We start from the raw sequence: 15,414 nt of genomic DNA, 5'->3' as shown, positions 1-15,414 counted from the left end.
TTTCGTTGAATTACTTTTAATATGAAATTGTTCTTTTCTTTCCATTTCCCTGTTGTATGGTCTAAAGTCACTCACAGTGTCAGCTGCCGACTCCAGCTCCTCCCTCAGTAACTCCACTGATGTGGAACCAGGGCCATAAACCCGCCTCCGGCTGACATCACAAAGGAGCCAGGAGCCAATCACACAGCAGCCAGGATGATGTCACAAAGCAGCCCAAGCCCCAACCACTCGAGGGGTTAGAGGGTCACATGACAAGGCTCTGTTCCAGTCACAGAGTCATTACAGTGCAGACGGAGGCCATTCGGACCATTATATCTGCACCAGCTCTCCAAGTGAACATTTCACCTAATACCTTTGCCTCACTTTCTCCCTGTAACCCTATACATTCTTCCGTTTCAGATAACAGTCTAATTCCATTTTGAATGCTTCAATTGAACCTGCCTCCACCACATTCTCAGGCAGTTCATTCCAGACCTTTACCACATGCTGCGTGAAACAGTTTTTCTTCATGTCACTTTCTCTTCTTTTGCCAATCACTTAAAATCTGTGCCCTCTCATTCTCAACTCTTTCATGAGTGGGACAGTTTCTCCCCATCTACTCTCCAGACCCCTCATGATTTTGAATACCTCTCTCAAATCTGCTCTCAGCCTTCTCTTCTCCAAGGAAAACAGTCCCAACTTCTCCGATCGATCTTCATACCCGAAGTTCCTCATCCATGGAACTATTCTCGTGAATTACGGCCATCAAGTAATGCAGGCTCTCTGCAGAGCAATCCAGTCAGTCCCATTACATGCTCTATCCACATAGCCCTAAAAATGTATTTCACTCAACTGCCCAGCCAATTCCCTTTTGGAATCATTCATCGTTTTTGCTTCCATCTCACTCATAGGCAGCGAGTTCCAGGTTGTTACCACTGGCTGTGTAAAAAAGTTCTTTCTCACATCATCTGATTTTGATAGAGTAAATAAACAGAAGCTGATTCCACTGAAAAGCTCTGACAACCAGAGGACACAGATTTAAGATAATTGGCAAAAGAACCAGGGTGATAGAATCATAAAATCACACAACAGAGAAAGAGTCCATTCAGCCTATCCTGTCTGTGTCAGCCCTTTAGTTGATCTGTCCAATTAATCCCACTCCCCTACTCTTTCCCTGTCGCTCTGTATTTTTTCCTGTCAGGTGTTTATCCAATTCTCTTTCGAATATCGCTATTGAATCTGCTTCTACTGCCCTTTTTGGACAGTGTATTCCAGATCATAACAACTCACTGTGTAAAAAATATTTCCTCATGTCACCTCTGGTTCTTTTACCAAATCACCATCAATCTGTATTCTCTGGTTCCTGACCCTCCCAAAGTGGAAACAGTTTCTCCTTATTTATTCCATCAAAACCCCTCATGATTTTTGAAATCTCGATCAAATCTCCTCTTAACCTTCTCTGCTCTAAGGAGAACAATCCCAGCTTCTCCAGTCTCTCCACATTAACTGAACTCCCTCATCCCTGGTCCCATTCTAGTAAATCTCCTCTGTACCCTCTCCAAGGCCCTGACATCAGTCCTAAAGTGTGGAGCTCACAATTGAATGCAATATTTCAGCTGATGCCTAACCAGTATTTTATACAGATTTACCATAACTTCCTTTCTTTTGTACTCTATGTTTCTATTTATAAAGCCAAGGATCCCTTAAGCTTCTATTAAACAGCCTTCCCAACTTGTCCTGTCACCTTCCGAGATTTCTGAGGTCTCTCTGTTCCTGCCCCCCTTTTAAAATTGTATAATTTAGTTCATATTGTCTCTCCTCATTCTTCCGACCAAAATATATCACTTCACACTTCTCTGAGTTAAATTTCATCTGCTGCGTGTCTACCTATTTCATCAGTTTGTCTCTGTCCTCCTGAAGTTGTGACTATCTGCCTCATTGTTTACTACAGTTCAGAGTTTTGTATCAGTTGTAAACTTTTAAATTATTCCTATAAACTCAAACTCAGGTCATTAATATGTATCAAAAAGAGCAGTGATCCTTATACCACCCCCTGAGAAACACCACTGTATACTTCCCTCCAGTCTGAGAAAACAACCGCTCACCACTATTCTCTGCTCTCTGTTCCCTAGCCAATTTTGTATCCATGCTGCCATTGTTTCTTTAATCCCATGGGCTTTACTTTTGGAAACAAATCTAACACGTGTAACTCGTCAAATACCTTTTGAACGTCTATTTACATATCATCAACCGGATTACCCTCATCAACCCTCTCCCTCACTTCATCACAGAACTCAATCAAGTTTTTCAAACACAATTTGTATTTAACAGATAAAAGCAAAATACTGCGGATGCTGGAAATCTGAAACAAAAACAAGAAATGCTGGATTCACCCAGCAGGTCTGGCAGCATCTGTGGAAAGAGAAGCAGAGTCAACGTTTCGGGTCAGTGACCCTTCCTCGGTTCCTCAGTTCCGAGGAAGGGTCACTGACCCGAAACGTTGACTCTGCTTCTCTTTCCACAGATGCTGCCAGACCTGCTGGGTGAATCCAGCATTTCTTTTTTTTGTATTTAACAGATCTGTGCTGGTGTAGGCCTGAGGCCTGGAGTCACCACTTTTTGCACTTTTTTATATTTTTGCATTTTACTTCTGCTTTGATCTTGATTTAGAGATAAATACTGCATTAAACCTATATTGAGGGAGTGCTGCACTGTCAGAGGGTCAGTACTGAGGGAGTGCTGCACTGTCAGAGGGGCCATTCTGAGAGAGTGCAGCACAGTCAGAGGGTCAGTACTGAGAGAGTGCTGCACTGTCAGAAAGTCAGTACTGAGAGAGTGCTGCAGTGTCAGAGGGTCAGTACTGAGGGAGTGCTGACTGGTAGGGGGTCATTACTGAGGGAGTGCTGCACTGTTGGCAGTGCTGTTAGCTTTAGTTTAATTGTAAGACTTAGGTCAATTACAATTACAGTCCAAGTTGGGACAGTTGATCTGAAAGGCACTTCCAGCTCAGACTAGCTGCAAAACCACATGGGGTCCGAGGGTATTTTCACAACCTTAACAAACTTTATTAAGTTTTCCACAATAAGCACAAAATCGTGATACTTAGCAAAGGGCAGTTGTGTTCACGATGGAACACCAGTCCTCAACCTCCGGTTAACTGGGCGGTTTGTCACTTGATGGAAATCTATCTTCTTCTTGTTTTTTTTTTCCCAAAAATATACTTTATTCATACAAATCTGTAGAAAATACATTACAAAACAGTTTAAATTTTACAGATTCTTTCGATACAGAACGTGAGTTGTCTCACAACTCTTGCCATTCCATTTTGCTATGCAATGTAGAATTGTATTGCACAGCAAAATTATATTTGGGTGCATACAGCCTGAGGGTTCCAGCTTCTCGGTTCACTATGGCGGGAGGACCTTACACAGTGGCCTTACCCCATTGAGCCTTTGCGGTGATTGCCTGTGCTTTAGTGCGTCCCTCAGCACATAGTTATGGACCTTGGAACGTGCCAGTCTGCAACACTCGGTCGTGGACAACACTTTGCACTGGAAGACCAGCAGGTTTCCAGCAGACCAAAGAACATCATTCACGGGTTTATGGTCCTCCAGCAGCAGTTGATGTTTATCTTGGTGTGTGTCCCCGGGAACAGCCCAGAGAACACTGAGTCCTGTGTTATGGAGCTGCTTGTTACACAGCCGCTCAGGATGAACTTCGACAAAAACCACTGCATCTCTTTCCACACCTGCTTTGCAAAGGCACATTCCAGAAGGAGGTGGATGACGCTCTCTTCCCTACCACAACCACCTCCAGGGCAGCGTGCGGAAGCAGGGAGACTCTGGATGTGCAGGAAGGATCTGACAGGGAGAGCCCTTCTCACCACCAGCTGTGGAACAAATAAAAACAGGCAGAACTTAGTTGAGAATGCAGAGCCAGTCACACAGCAATACACAGTGTGTTGAAACGTAGGGGGCTTGGGTAGAAAGGGGAACAGAACAAAGCTGACCCAAAGGAATTGCAGACAGTCCAGATAAACAGGCTGAAACAGGATGAGATTAGCCACGATGCTAGCAGACTCAGTGTCCTTGCATGTACCAGATAAAGGAATTGCTATGGACATGAGATATGATTAGACCCACAGTTAAACAATGGGAGAGTGTAAGAAATGAGAAGTGCTCCGACTGAACCAAATAAGGAATTATCATTATGTCATTATACAAGACCCCTATGAATAAGTAAGAGGGTATTGTCTTGGAAACAAGAATTAACCCCTGACTGAAATGTGGGATGCACGAGGACCCCAGGGATCAACACTCGAGAAGGTACCCTGAGTCAGGGACTCAGAGAACAGAAGGGCAGCTGCAAATCCGAGACTGATCACCTCGTGTCTTGACGAGTAGTATACTGTGCAAGTGGTGAGAGCTTGTACTTGATGATTTGATATGAGAACAAAACATAATATACCTTTCACCAGTCCGCTGTTGTGAATTCTTTAAGAGTAAGTGCAGATTAGGCACAACACAGCCAAGCTACGTCTTGGTGCTTGATTGAAAGTTCTGGCGATGAGACATTCTGCCAAATGACTGGCAGTCTGCTCGGGGAACCATCCAATAGGATCCACCATCTCGGTTTCCCACAGGGCCTCGAGGACATTCTGTGCAGACCGTTGCCTAATGGATTTGTGGTCAAAGGTGTTTCTCTGCACAAACTTTTCCATGAAGGATAGGTTGTACGGCACAGTCCAACTGAATGGAGAATTCCGCGGCAATGTGGCCAGACCCATCCTTCGCAAAACCGGGGCCAAATAGAACTTAGCGTGTAGTGACACTTGGTGCTTGCATACTTACACACAGCTTGATGAAGCGATACACAAAGGTGACCATCAGGATGAGTATGTTTTTACTCCCTTGTCTAGAGGTTTGAACATTGTGTCTCTGCTTGCACGGTCCAGTTTCGATCTCCAAATAGAGCGGAAGATGGCTCGGGTGACCGCCATGGCACAAGAGTGCGGTATGGGCCAGACCTGCGCCACGTACAGCAACATCGAGAGCACCTTGCACCTGTGGTAAGGTGCTTATCCACAATGGAGTGAGAACGCTGCTCCCACATGCCCAGTTTACATTTCACCATGGATATATGCTCCTTCCAGATGTTGGAGCATGCCCCGGTCCCTCCGACCCATATCCCCAGCACCTTCAGGTAGTCTGACCTGACGGTGAAGGGGACAAAGGATCGGTCAGCCCAGTTCCAAAGGACATGGCCTCACTCTTGCCGTGGTTAACTTTGGCTCCCGAGGCCAGTTCGAACTGGTCGCAGATGCTCATTAGTCTATGAACGGATGGCAGATCCGAGCAGAAGATGGCGACGTCATCCGTGTATAGGGAGGTTTTAACCCGAGTGTCTCCGCTGCCTAGGATTGTCACCCCTCTAATGCCCGCATCCTTCCTAATAGACTCATCAAAAGGCTCGATACAGCAAACAAACAAGACAGGGGAGAGAGGACAGTCCTGTCTGCCTCCAGATTGGATTGGGAAACTTTCTGGTTCCCACCCATTGATTGAGACTGCGCTACTGATGTTTGTGTAGAGTAGTTGGATCCAATTGCGATTCCCTCCCCAAACTTCATTTTGGAGAGCACGTCCATCATGTAGATGTGCAATATCCTGTCAAAAGCCTTCTCCTGGTCCAAGCTGATGAGGCAGATGTCCACCCTCCTGTCCCGTACATAGGTGATCGTATACCTGAGTAACGCAAGACTTCCTGCCGGGTACAGTACAGGTGTGGTCAGGGTGAATCACCAACTCCAGAGCAGACTTGACTCGACTGGCTATGACTTTGGACAGAGTCTTGGAGCCAACATTAAGCAGTGAGATGGGCCACCAATTTGTGAATTCTGCCCTCTCCCCCATCCGATTGTAAATGAGGGTGATGATGCCTTTCCTCATGGATTCTGACATGCTGCCAGCCAGAAGCATACTCTCGTATACTTCCAGCAGATCTGGGCCGATCCAATCGCACAGAGTCAAATACAACTCAACCAGTGAGCCGTCGCTTCCGGGAGTTTTACTCATCTCGAAGGACCTGACAGCCTTTGTCAGCTCGTCCAGAGACAGCAGTTTGTCCTGTCTGTCCTGCATACTGTCATCTAAGACCTCCGTGATAGATGACAGGAATGACTGGGAGACCATGCTGCCGTGGGCTTCACATCGTACAGCCCAGCTTCAAAGGATTTGCTGATCCTTAGTATGTCAGACTGCGATGATGTTATCGAGCCATCCTCTTCCTTCAGGCTGCTGATCACAGAAATCTTTCTATGTATCTTCTGGAAGAAAAAACGCCAGCACGTCTGATCCTGCTCAACGGAGCGGTCTCTGGACCGGAAGATGATCTTGGAGGCCTCTATAGCCAAAAGTGAGGCCTGCTGGCTCTTCACCTCTTGGAGATCCTCCTTCTCTTCTTGATGATGATGCATGCTTAGTGTCTTACAAATCTTTATTGTATATACCTTTCCCAGCTTGGCTGTGTGCCATATTAGATATAACCCTATATTTGACCATCTGATTGGTCAGTCATTGCCTAACTGCCCTTCTATGAAGGCAACTTGAGCCTGGTTTAGGTCATTGTCATTGTCATTCAGGGGGGCTCCTTGCTGTTTATTCATCAACAATGACCATTTAATGAGACTGATCTGCACTTATCCTGTTTTACAGCTATTTGACTGGACATGTTTACAGTCTTTTACCAGTTCAAAAGCTAACAGTCTCCCTGTGGTAATTCACAGTCTAACATCTTTCAAAACAGCAGGGTGTCTCCTGACAATGCAGAGCATGCACATATCGATCGCCAGAGTCATCAGTGCGTCTGAACATTTGCCAGCTTGTCAGAATTAATCTGTACATGCACACATGGATGTCACCATGCATTGACGCCAGACGTAATGATGTCCGAGTGTTGCCTCACTCCTCAATGGTTGCAACCGTCACCTCCATTCCCCCCAATATTACCACCCTTCGGCCACTCGCTGCAAGTCTCACTGCTTTCCCCCCTTGGCCAATTGCTTCTTGCTGCACCAACCGGAGAAGCGACAGGGAACGAGCGGCCGAGGGGTGACGGGGCAACAGGGGCAGTGAGTGGCTGAGGAGAGGCAGCTGTGAGGCGGAGAGTGAGTGACTGAGGAGAGGCAGGAGTGAGACAGGGAGGGACTGGCTGACTAGAGGCATGCAGTGAGGCAGGGAGGGAGTGACTGAGGGGAGGCAGCAGTGAGGCAGGGAGTAAGTGCTTGAGGGGAGGCAGCAGTGAGGTGGGGAGGGAGTGGCTGAGGGGAGGCAGCAGTGAGGCAGGGAGTGAGTGGCTGAGGGGAGGAAGCAATGAGGCAGGGAGGGAGAGGCTGAGGGGAAGAAGCAATGAGGTGGGGAGGGAGAGGCTGAGGGGAGGCTGCAGTGAGGCAGGGAGGGAGAGGCTGAGGGGAAGAAGCAATGAGATGGGGAGGGAGTGGCTGAGGAGAGGAAGCAGTGAGGCAGGGAGGGAGAGGCTGAGGGGAAGAAGCAATGAGATGGGGAGGGAGTGGCTGAGGAGAGGAAGCAATGAGGTGGGGAGGGAGAGGCTGAGGGGAGGCAGCAGTAAGGCAGGGAGGGAGAGGCTGAGGGGAAGAAGCAATGAGATGGGGAGGAAGTGGCTGAGGAGAGGAAGCAATGAGGTGGGGAGGGAGAGACTGAGGGGAGGCAGCAGTGAGGCAGGGCGTGAGTGGCTGAGGGGAGGAAGCAGTGAGGTGGGGAGGAAGCAATGAGGTGGGGAGTGAGTGGTTGAGGGGAGGCAGCAGTGAGGCAGGGAGGGAGTTGCTGAGGGGAGGATGCAATGAAGCAGGGAGGGAGTGGCTGAGGGGAGGAAGCAATGAGGCGGGGAGGGAGTGGCTGAGGGGAGGAAGCAATGAGGCGGGGAGGGAATGGCTGAGGGGAGGCAGCAGTGAGGCAGGGAGGGTGTTGCTGAGGGGAGGATGCAATGAACCAGGGAGGGAGTGGCTGAGGGGAGGAAGCAATGAGGCGGGGAGGAAGTGGCTGAGGAGAGGAAGAAATGAGGCGGGGAGGGAGTGGCTGAGGGGAGGCATCAGTGAGGTGGGGAGGAATGGCTGAGGGGAGGCAGCAGTGAGGCAGCAAGGGAGTGGTTGAGGGGAGACAGGAGTGAGGTGGGGAGGGAGTGGCTGAGGAGAGGCAGCAGTGAGGTGGGGAGGGGTTGGCTGAGGGAAGGAAGCAATGAGGTGGGGAGGGAGTGGCTGAGGGGAGGCAGCAGTGAGGTGGGGAGGGAGTGGCTGAGGGGAGGCAGCAGTGAGGCAGGGAGGGAGAGGCAGAGAGGGAGAGGCTGAAGGGAGGAAGCAATGAGGTGAGGAGAGAGTGTCTGAGGGGAGGCAGCAGTGAGGCAGGGAGTGAGTGGTTGAGGGGAGGAACACTGGAGTGCTGACTTGGGTTGCATTGGAGTGCTATCGTGGAAGTTTGGTAACTGAGGATAATTAAGGGTTAATTTTATCTTCAGTCTCGTCTGTCTTTTATTTAGCAGATTAATTTAACAGTTGCTGTTTGGGTTGGAGAAGGTGAGATTTAGACCAACTTTAAACAGGGTTCACTCAGGCTCTGCTTGCAGCTGCACCTTGTTAATTAGAGAATTGGCTTAAACCAGTTTTCAGGGGCGAGAGTCAGTCAGTATAAAAGTGAGCAATCTTACAGTGCGGGACCAGCATGTCTGCAGGAAGTGTGTCCAGCTGCAGCTTCTGGAAGCTCTGGTTTCAGAGCTGGAACAGCGGCTGGAAACACTGTGGAGCATCTGCGAGTTTGAGAGCATTGTGGATAGCACGTATAGAGAGGTGGTCACACCACAGCTTAAGGGATTTGAAGGAAGGGAATGGGTGACCACCAGGCAGTCCAAGAGAAACAGGCAGGTAGCTCAGGAGTCCCGCTTGCAAATCAGTATTCCATTTTGAAGGCTGATGAGGTTGGTTCCTCCAGGGAGTGCGGACAGAGCCATGCTTCTGGCACAACAAGCAGCCTGTCTGCACAGGAAGGGGGAAAGAGAGGAAGAGCAATAGTAATAGGGGATTCTATAGTCAGGGGGACAGATAGGCGCTACTGTAGCCGTCACCATGATTCCAGGATGGTGTGTTGCCTCCCTGGTGCCAGGGTCTGGGATGTCACTGAACGGCTGCAGGGCATCCTGAAGGTGGAGGGTAATGAGGCAGAGGTCATGGTACATGTTGGTACCAATGACATCGGTAGAAAGAGGGATGAAGTCTTGCATCAAGAATTCAGGGAGTTAGGCAGCAGACTTAAAAGCAGGACCTCTCAGGTTGTAATCTCTGGATTATTCCCAGTGCGAGGTGCTAGTGAGTATGGAAATAGGAGAATAGCACATATGAATGCGTGGCTTTAGAGTTGGTGCAGGAGGGAGGGTTTTAGATTCCTGGAGCACTGGGACCGTTTCTGGGGAAGGTAGAACCTGTCCAGAATCTGAACCAGAGGGGGACTAACATCCTTGCTGGCGGGTTTGCTAGTGCTGTTGGGAGGAGTTTAAACTAATTTAGCAGGGGGAGGGGACACAGACTCCTAGCAGAATAGGGACACAGCTAAACACAGGAAAGTGAACAAGTCAGAGGGAATACAGCAGAAGTAAGTTTCAAGGGAGTAAGACCAGGATGGAAGGCCTCTACTTTAATGCCAGGAGTATTACAAAAAAATGGATGAGTTAAGGGCAAGGATTGACACGTGGAATTGTGATATAGTAGCCATCACAGAGACATTGTTGAGGGAGGGGCAGGATTGACAGCTCAATATCCTGGGATATAGAATCTTCAGGCGAGAAAGAGGAGAGGGCATTGCAATATTAGTTAAGGAGTCAGTTACTGCAGTAAGGAGAGATGATCTCTTGGAGGAGGCATCAAATGAAGCTTTATGGGTCTAGTTTAGGAATAAAAAAGGGACAGCCACATTGCTAGGTGTTTATTATAGACCCCCAGATAGTCAGCGGAAAATTGAGGAGCAAATATGTGCACAATTTGCAGAGGTGTGTAAAAATAATAGGGTAATTATATGAGGTGATTTCAACTTTCCCAACATTAATTGGGATAGTCATCGTGTTAAGGGCTTAGGTGGAGTGGAGTTCTTAATGTATACAGGAGAACTTTTTAGCTCAATATGTAGAGGATCCAACAAGGGAGGGTGCAGTGCTGGACCTAATTCTGGGGAATGAAGCTGGACAGGTGGTTGATGTGTTGGTGGGGGTGCATTTTGGTGATAGCGACCATAACATAGTACAATTTAAGCTTCTTATGGAGAAAGAAATAGACAAGTTGCAAAAAAAGTTTTGGATTGGGGGAGAGCAAATTTTTGTAAAATAAGGCAGGATCTGGCCAAGGTAGACTAGAAAGAGTTACTTGTCGGGAAATCTGCAGAAGAGCAGTGGGGGGCATTCAAAAAGGAAATGGGGAGGTTACAGCCCCAACATGTTCCCTCTAGGGTAATAGGTAGGAGCAACAAGCCCAGAGAACCATGGATGACCAGAAACATTAAGGGTATGATGAGAAGGAAAAGAGAGGCTTTTAGCAAATACAAGGAGAGCAAATCAATGGAAGCATTAGTGGAGTACAGAAAGTGTAGGATGGAGCTTATGAAAGCAATTTGGAGAGCAAAGAGGGGATATGAGAAAGCTCTGGCTGGTAAAAGTAGGGAAAATCCCATGATATTCCATAAGTATATCAATGGGAAGAGGATAACCAGGGAAAGAGTAGGACCCATTAGGGACCAAGGGGGAAATCTGTGGGTGGAGCCAGAGGACATTGATAGGGTGTTGAATGAATACTTCACATCTGTCTTCACCTAAGAGAATGAGGATGTCGATATGAAATTCAAAGGGAGAGACTGTGAGGTTCTTGAGAAAATTGTCATAGGTATTGGAGGTTTTGGCAGGCTTAAAAGTGGACAAATGTCCAGGTCCGGACGATTTGTGTCCCAGGATGCTGTGGGAGGCGAGGGTGGGGATTGCAGGGGCTCTGACCCAAATTTTTAATTCCTCTCTGGCCACGGAGGAGGTGCCAGAGGACTGGAGAACAGCTAATGTGGTCCCACTATTTAAGAAAGGTTGTAGAGATAAGCCAGGTGTTGGAGCTCAGTTTTTTATGATCTCATGGGTTACATGAAAAGAGACGAAGTCCGACTATAGCTTTAAGAAACTTTATTGCAGTACTTAATTGTTACATCTTCAGAAAACCTAACAATAAACTGAACTAAAACTAAAAGCAACACACACACTAAACTAACCCCCGAACTAACCACCCCCCCCACTGAACTGAACTCACTCTTCACGCCAAATCAAGCCTTATTACATTATTCATACAAATCAGTAACACCTACTCTTTGTTCCCAATTGGTCTACAAACTTCCGCAGTTTCTTGGTGTCAGGGCCTGATTGGGGTACTGCCTTGTCAATTTGTTTTTAATTTCTTACTTCAGTCTCCCATCCCCTTATCTCCTTGTGAACCGTTAGGCTGACTGTTATACAAAGGGTTATTATTAAGCAGTCTGCAGCTGTCCTGTTAGTTTCTGCTGATAAGCTGCCTCTGCAGCCCTGAAGTTATGAAGTCATTTCTGATAAGCTGTCTCTGCAGCTCCGAGGTTATTTTGTTAGTAATACATGATTGATTAATTATTTCATCTTAAATGTCCCCATATTATTTTGTTCTCGAAAATTCTGTTCTCACAGTCCCCCCTTTGATTCTTCAAAACACTTTTAAGAATTATTCCCTTGATCCCACCTCGGTGCCTTTAATGGTCTCTACTTGTTTAGAAACAGCTTTCAACACCCGGAGGAGTCACACTCAATACGTTGCCCTCTTGTGCCACAGGAGGGGCCCGTGGGAACTCTATAAAGGCATAAGTTTTGCAGGGGCTTCAATTACTTGTTTACAACATAAAAGGTGGTACACTTGTACAATTACAATTTCATTTAAGCAGCACTATTACATAATCGATTGTACAAACATAATACAATTCCATTCTTAGAGTACATTGATCATTCATTAATTCATTTTAAGTATATATGAAAAGGTTATACAATTACCCTTTTATGGCATAACTAATTGTCCCTCCTTTGACAGAGCAAGTTCGAACACTAATTGCTTTTCGGGTAGCTGTCCAACCTGTGTTCATACATCCTCTTACATCGCCTAATTAATTTCTTAAGTTGCCAAATTAAGTAGGTCACATATAACACCATGATACCCAAAACCACTATCAGGACATGGGAGATAACTCTAAACCAGGGGTGTATCTGCACGTCTGACCCCCCGTTCCATAAGTCCTCCTGCCAGGTAGAATCATTTATCTCATCAATCTCATTTTGTAGCATCTTCGACTGTTGTTCCAGATTGTAGTACACTACAGCAATGACTTCTAGCTGCTGTCTCTCTTTACCCAAGCGTGTGGGCAATGGCTGAATAGTATATTTATATTCCCGGAGGTAATTTGTCAAATCCTCCTTAATACTTTCTGTCACAGTTATTGTTTCTGTCTTTTGTTTATGTATCTGTACCAACTCCATCTTCCCTACGCGGGTTGGTATTTGTGGGTTGAACCAAAATGTACTGTTGCTCACCGGACAAGTCTGTTTATGTCCATACTGGTACTCCTTCGCTGTGGTGGTTAAGCAATATCTCCCCTTTCCCATATAGGCCACATGGGTTAGTCCTGACAATGCTTTCCTAGTCTTCATGGTGCAATTTACAGTGGCATTAAATCCACATTTTGATTCTGCCATTTTATCTATAGGATGAGGACATATGACCACCTGGTTTTCCAGACTACACTCAGACAATGGACAATGTTGTTCCAATTACCTCGTTTCCAATTTCCACAACATTTCCATAACATAGGGTAATATATCATCGTATTTTATGTAATCTTTTCCCCTTATCACCCCTATATTTTCTACTTTGTATAATTGCATCCCTAACTTATCTCTCAGAATTACAAGTATTTCCAACACTACTCCAATACTCATAGATCCTGTATTTACACATTCCTGACCTTTCCATAACTTAAATTTTCTGATTTGGCACCTGGTAATTTTATCATTTGTGTAACTAGCTAAGTCCTCCAACTGGGTGTCATTGATCCAAACTGGCACCTGTCCCGCATCAATTTGCCTCAAATTTTCCTTTGTTTGTTCTAACATTCACGAACTGTATGTATTACAAACACTTTCATTATTTGACATGATATCATTAATAGTATGAGCATGACCTTCTGGTACTCCCATCAGTCCTGTAATTAGTTCAGTTGCTCTGCATGTAATAAATCACATTTTCTTCTATTCCTGGTATCTCTTTGCATACCAAGTGGTTTTTATTTTGGAGTCTGTCATTTGCTGTTGACTTTATATACCTTCATTTGGGACAAGTGTTTCCATCGACCCTTCCCTTTTACCATTACTTTGTCTCCCACAACAGGCACTTTTGTCTGTTCCTCTTTCATGTCTGTTTCTATAGAATCTCCTGCCTCAGCTCATACAGTTGCCTGCACAGCTCCTTCACAAATCACCCTTCCTCTCATGGGTCCTACTTCCTTACTACCTGCTATGACATACCTTGGCAGTCTCATCACCCTTCCTGTCACCGTATTCATCAAGTCCTTTCCTACTTTAGCTACACCACTCTGTCCCTTTTGATCCTTTTTCAAAATATCCTTTACTAGCTGACTAAGAGTTCTAACTTTCTGGTTCACCTTTTCCAAATCTATAGTATTGACAATTGAGGATCCCGTATTAATCACTAAACTACGTTTACGTCTCTTTCCCTTTATTATTCCTTCATCACCAAATTCTTGTCTTAGCAGTTGTTACAGTAATACCTTATACAACTTTCGGGTCTTCTCAGGGCATCAGCCAGGTAGCTGGATATCTGAGATATTCAATATTACTGGTACCAACTCAAGCTTTATATTATCATATACAATTTTATTAGTTTTTATGATCGCAAGTCCATTTTCTGGTCCTGCAGTTAAGGTAGGGCAAGGGAGACCAGTCACTTGTGGCTGCTGGGTCGTAACCTTACTCGTCGGTGATTCGGATGTGGGGGTAACCGTAGGGTTTGGTGCTTCTTGTCTGTTTAATCTCACAACCTGGAATAGGAACTGTCCTTTTTTATCTTCGAGCTTTAATATCTTGCGCTAGGGGGAGTTCGAGGGTTGTCTGCACTCACTTTTGCTCTATCACATGTTTTCCCTGTGTTATTACTATTCCCAAATAAGAAACCTTTTCCTTCATTATCTGTGTCATTTTCAGCTTAACTTTCACTCTGACCTTCTGGAGGAAGGTGGAATATCGATGGATTATTATAAAATCCCTGGGGGAGACATGTCCAGATGTGCTGTTGTCCCTTGAACGTAAATGCAAATTTATATTGACACTCTTGTGCCAACTGTATGGACCAGAACCCATTGCTAATATCCAACACCACTGTTTTGTTATTTTCTAAAACTTTGATTGTCCTCTTAAATATCAGATAAATTTCCCTTTGAGTGCTTTAAATAACCACTCATATCAATTAAATTTTGTTTATTGATTCCAATTTCTTATGCCCAGACTTGGTGGTATTTTTTGTACGTTAAAGACAGAAGGAATTTTAAAGACTGAAGAAGGAATTTTCCTCCACACAAGATCAGGGGGCAGGTTGTTCAACCTTGCCCGTCTAAGAGCGAAGTCCAAAGTACGGAAAGTCCTCATCAGAGAACTCCTCTTTGCTGACGATGCTGCTTTAACATCTCACACTGAAGAATGCCTGCAGAGTCTCATCGACAGGTTTGCGTCTGCCTGCAATGAATTTGGCCTAACCATCAGCCTCAAGAAAACGAACATCATGGGGCAGGATGTCAGAAATGCTCCATCCATCAATATTGGCGACCACGCTCTGGAAGTGGTTCAAGAGTTCACCTACCTAGGCTCAACTATCACCAGTAACCTGTCTCTAGATGCAGAAATCAACAAGCGCATGGGTAAGGCTTCCACTGCTATGTTCAGACTGGCCAAGAGAGTGTGGGAAAATGGCGCACTGACACGGAACACAAAAGTCCGAGTGTATCAGCCCTGTGTCCTCAGTACCTTGCTCTACGGCAGCGAGGCCTGGACAACGTATGCCAGCCAAGAGCGACGTCTCAATTCATTCCATCTTCGCTGCCTTCGGAGAATACTTGGCATCAGGTGGCAGGACTATATCTCCAACACAGAAGTCCTTGAAGCGGCCAACATCCCCAGCTTATACACACTACTGAGTCAGCGGCGCTTGAGATGGCTTGGCCATGTGAGCCGCATGGAAGATGGCAGGATCCCCAAAGACACATTGTACAGCGAGCTCGCCACTGGTATCAGACCCACCGGCCGTCCATGTCTCCGTTATAA

Source organism: Heterodontus francisci, chromosome 29, assembly GCF_036365525.1.
Source record: "Heterodontus francisci isolate sHetFra1 chromosome 29, sHetFra1.hap1, whole genome shotgun sequence".
NCBI classification, from domain to species: Eukaryota; Metazoa; Chordata; class Chondrichthyes; order Heterodontiformes; family Heterodontidae; genus Heterodontus; species Heterodontus francisci.
The sequence above is the reverse complement of the archived record's forward strand: the minus strand, read 5'-3'. Positions refer to the sequence as shown.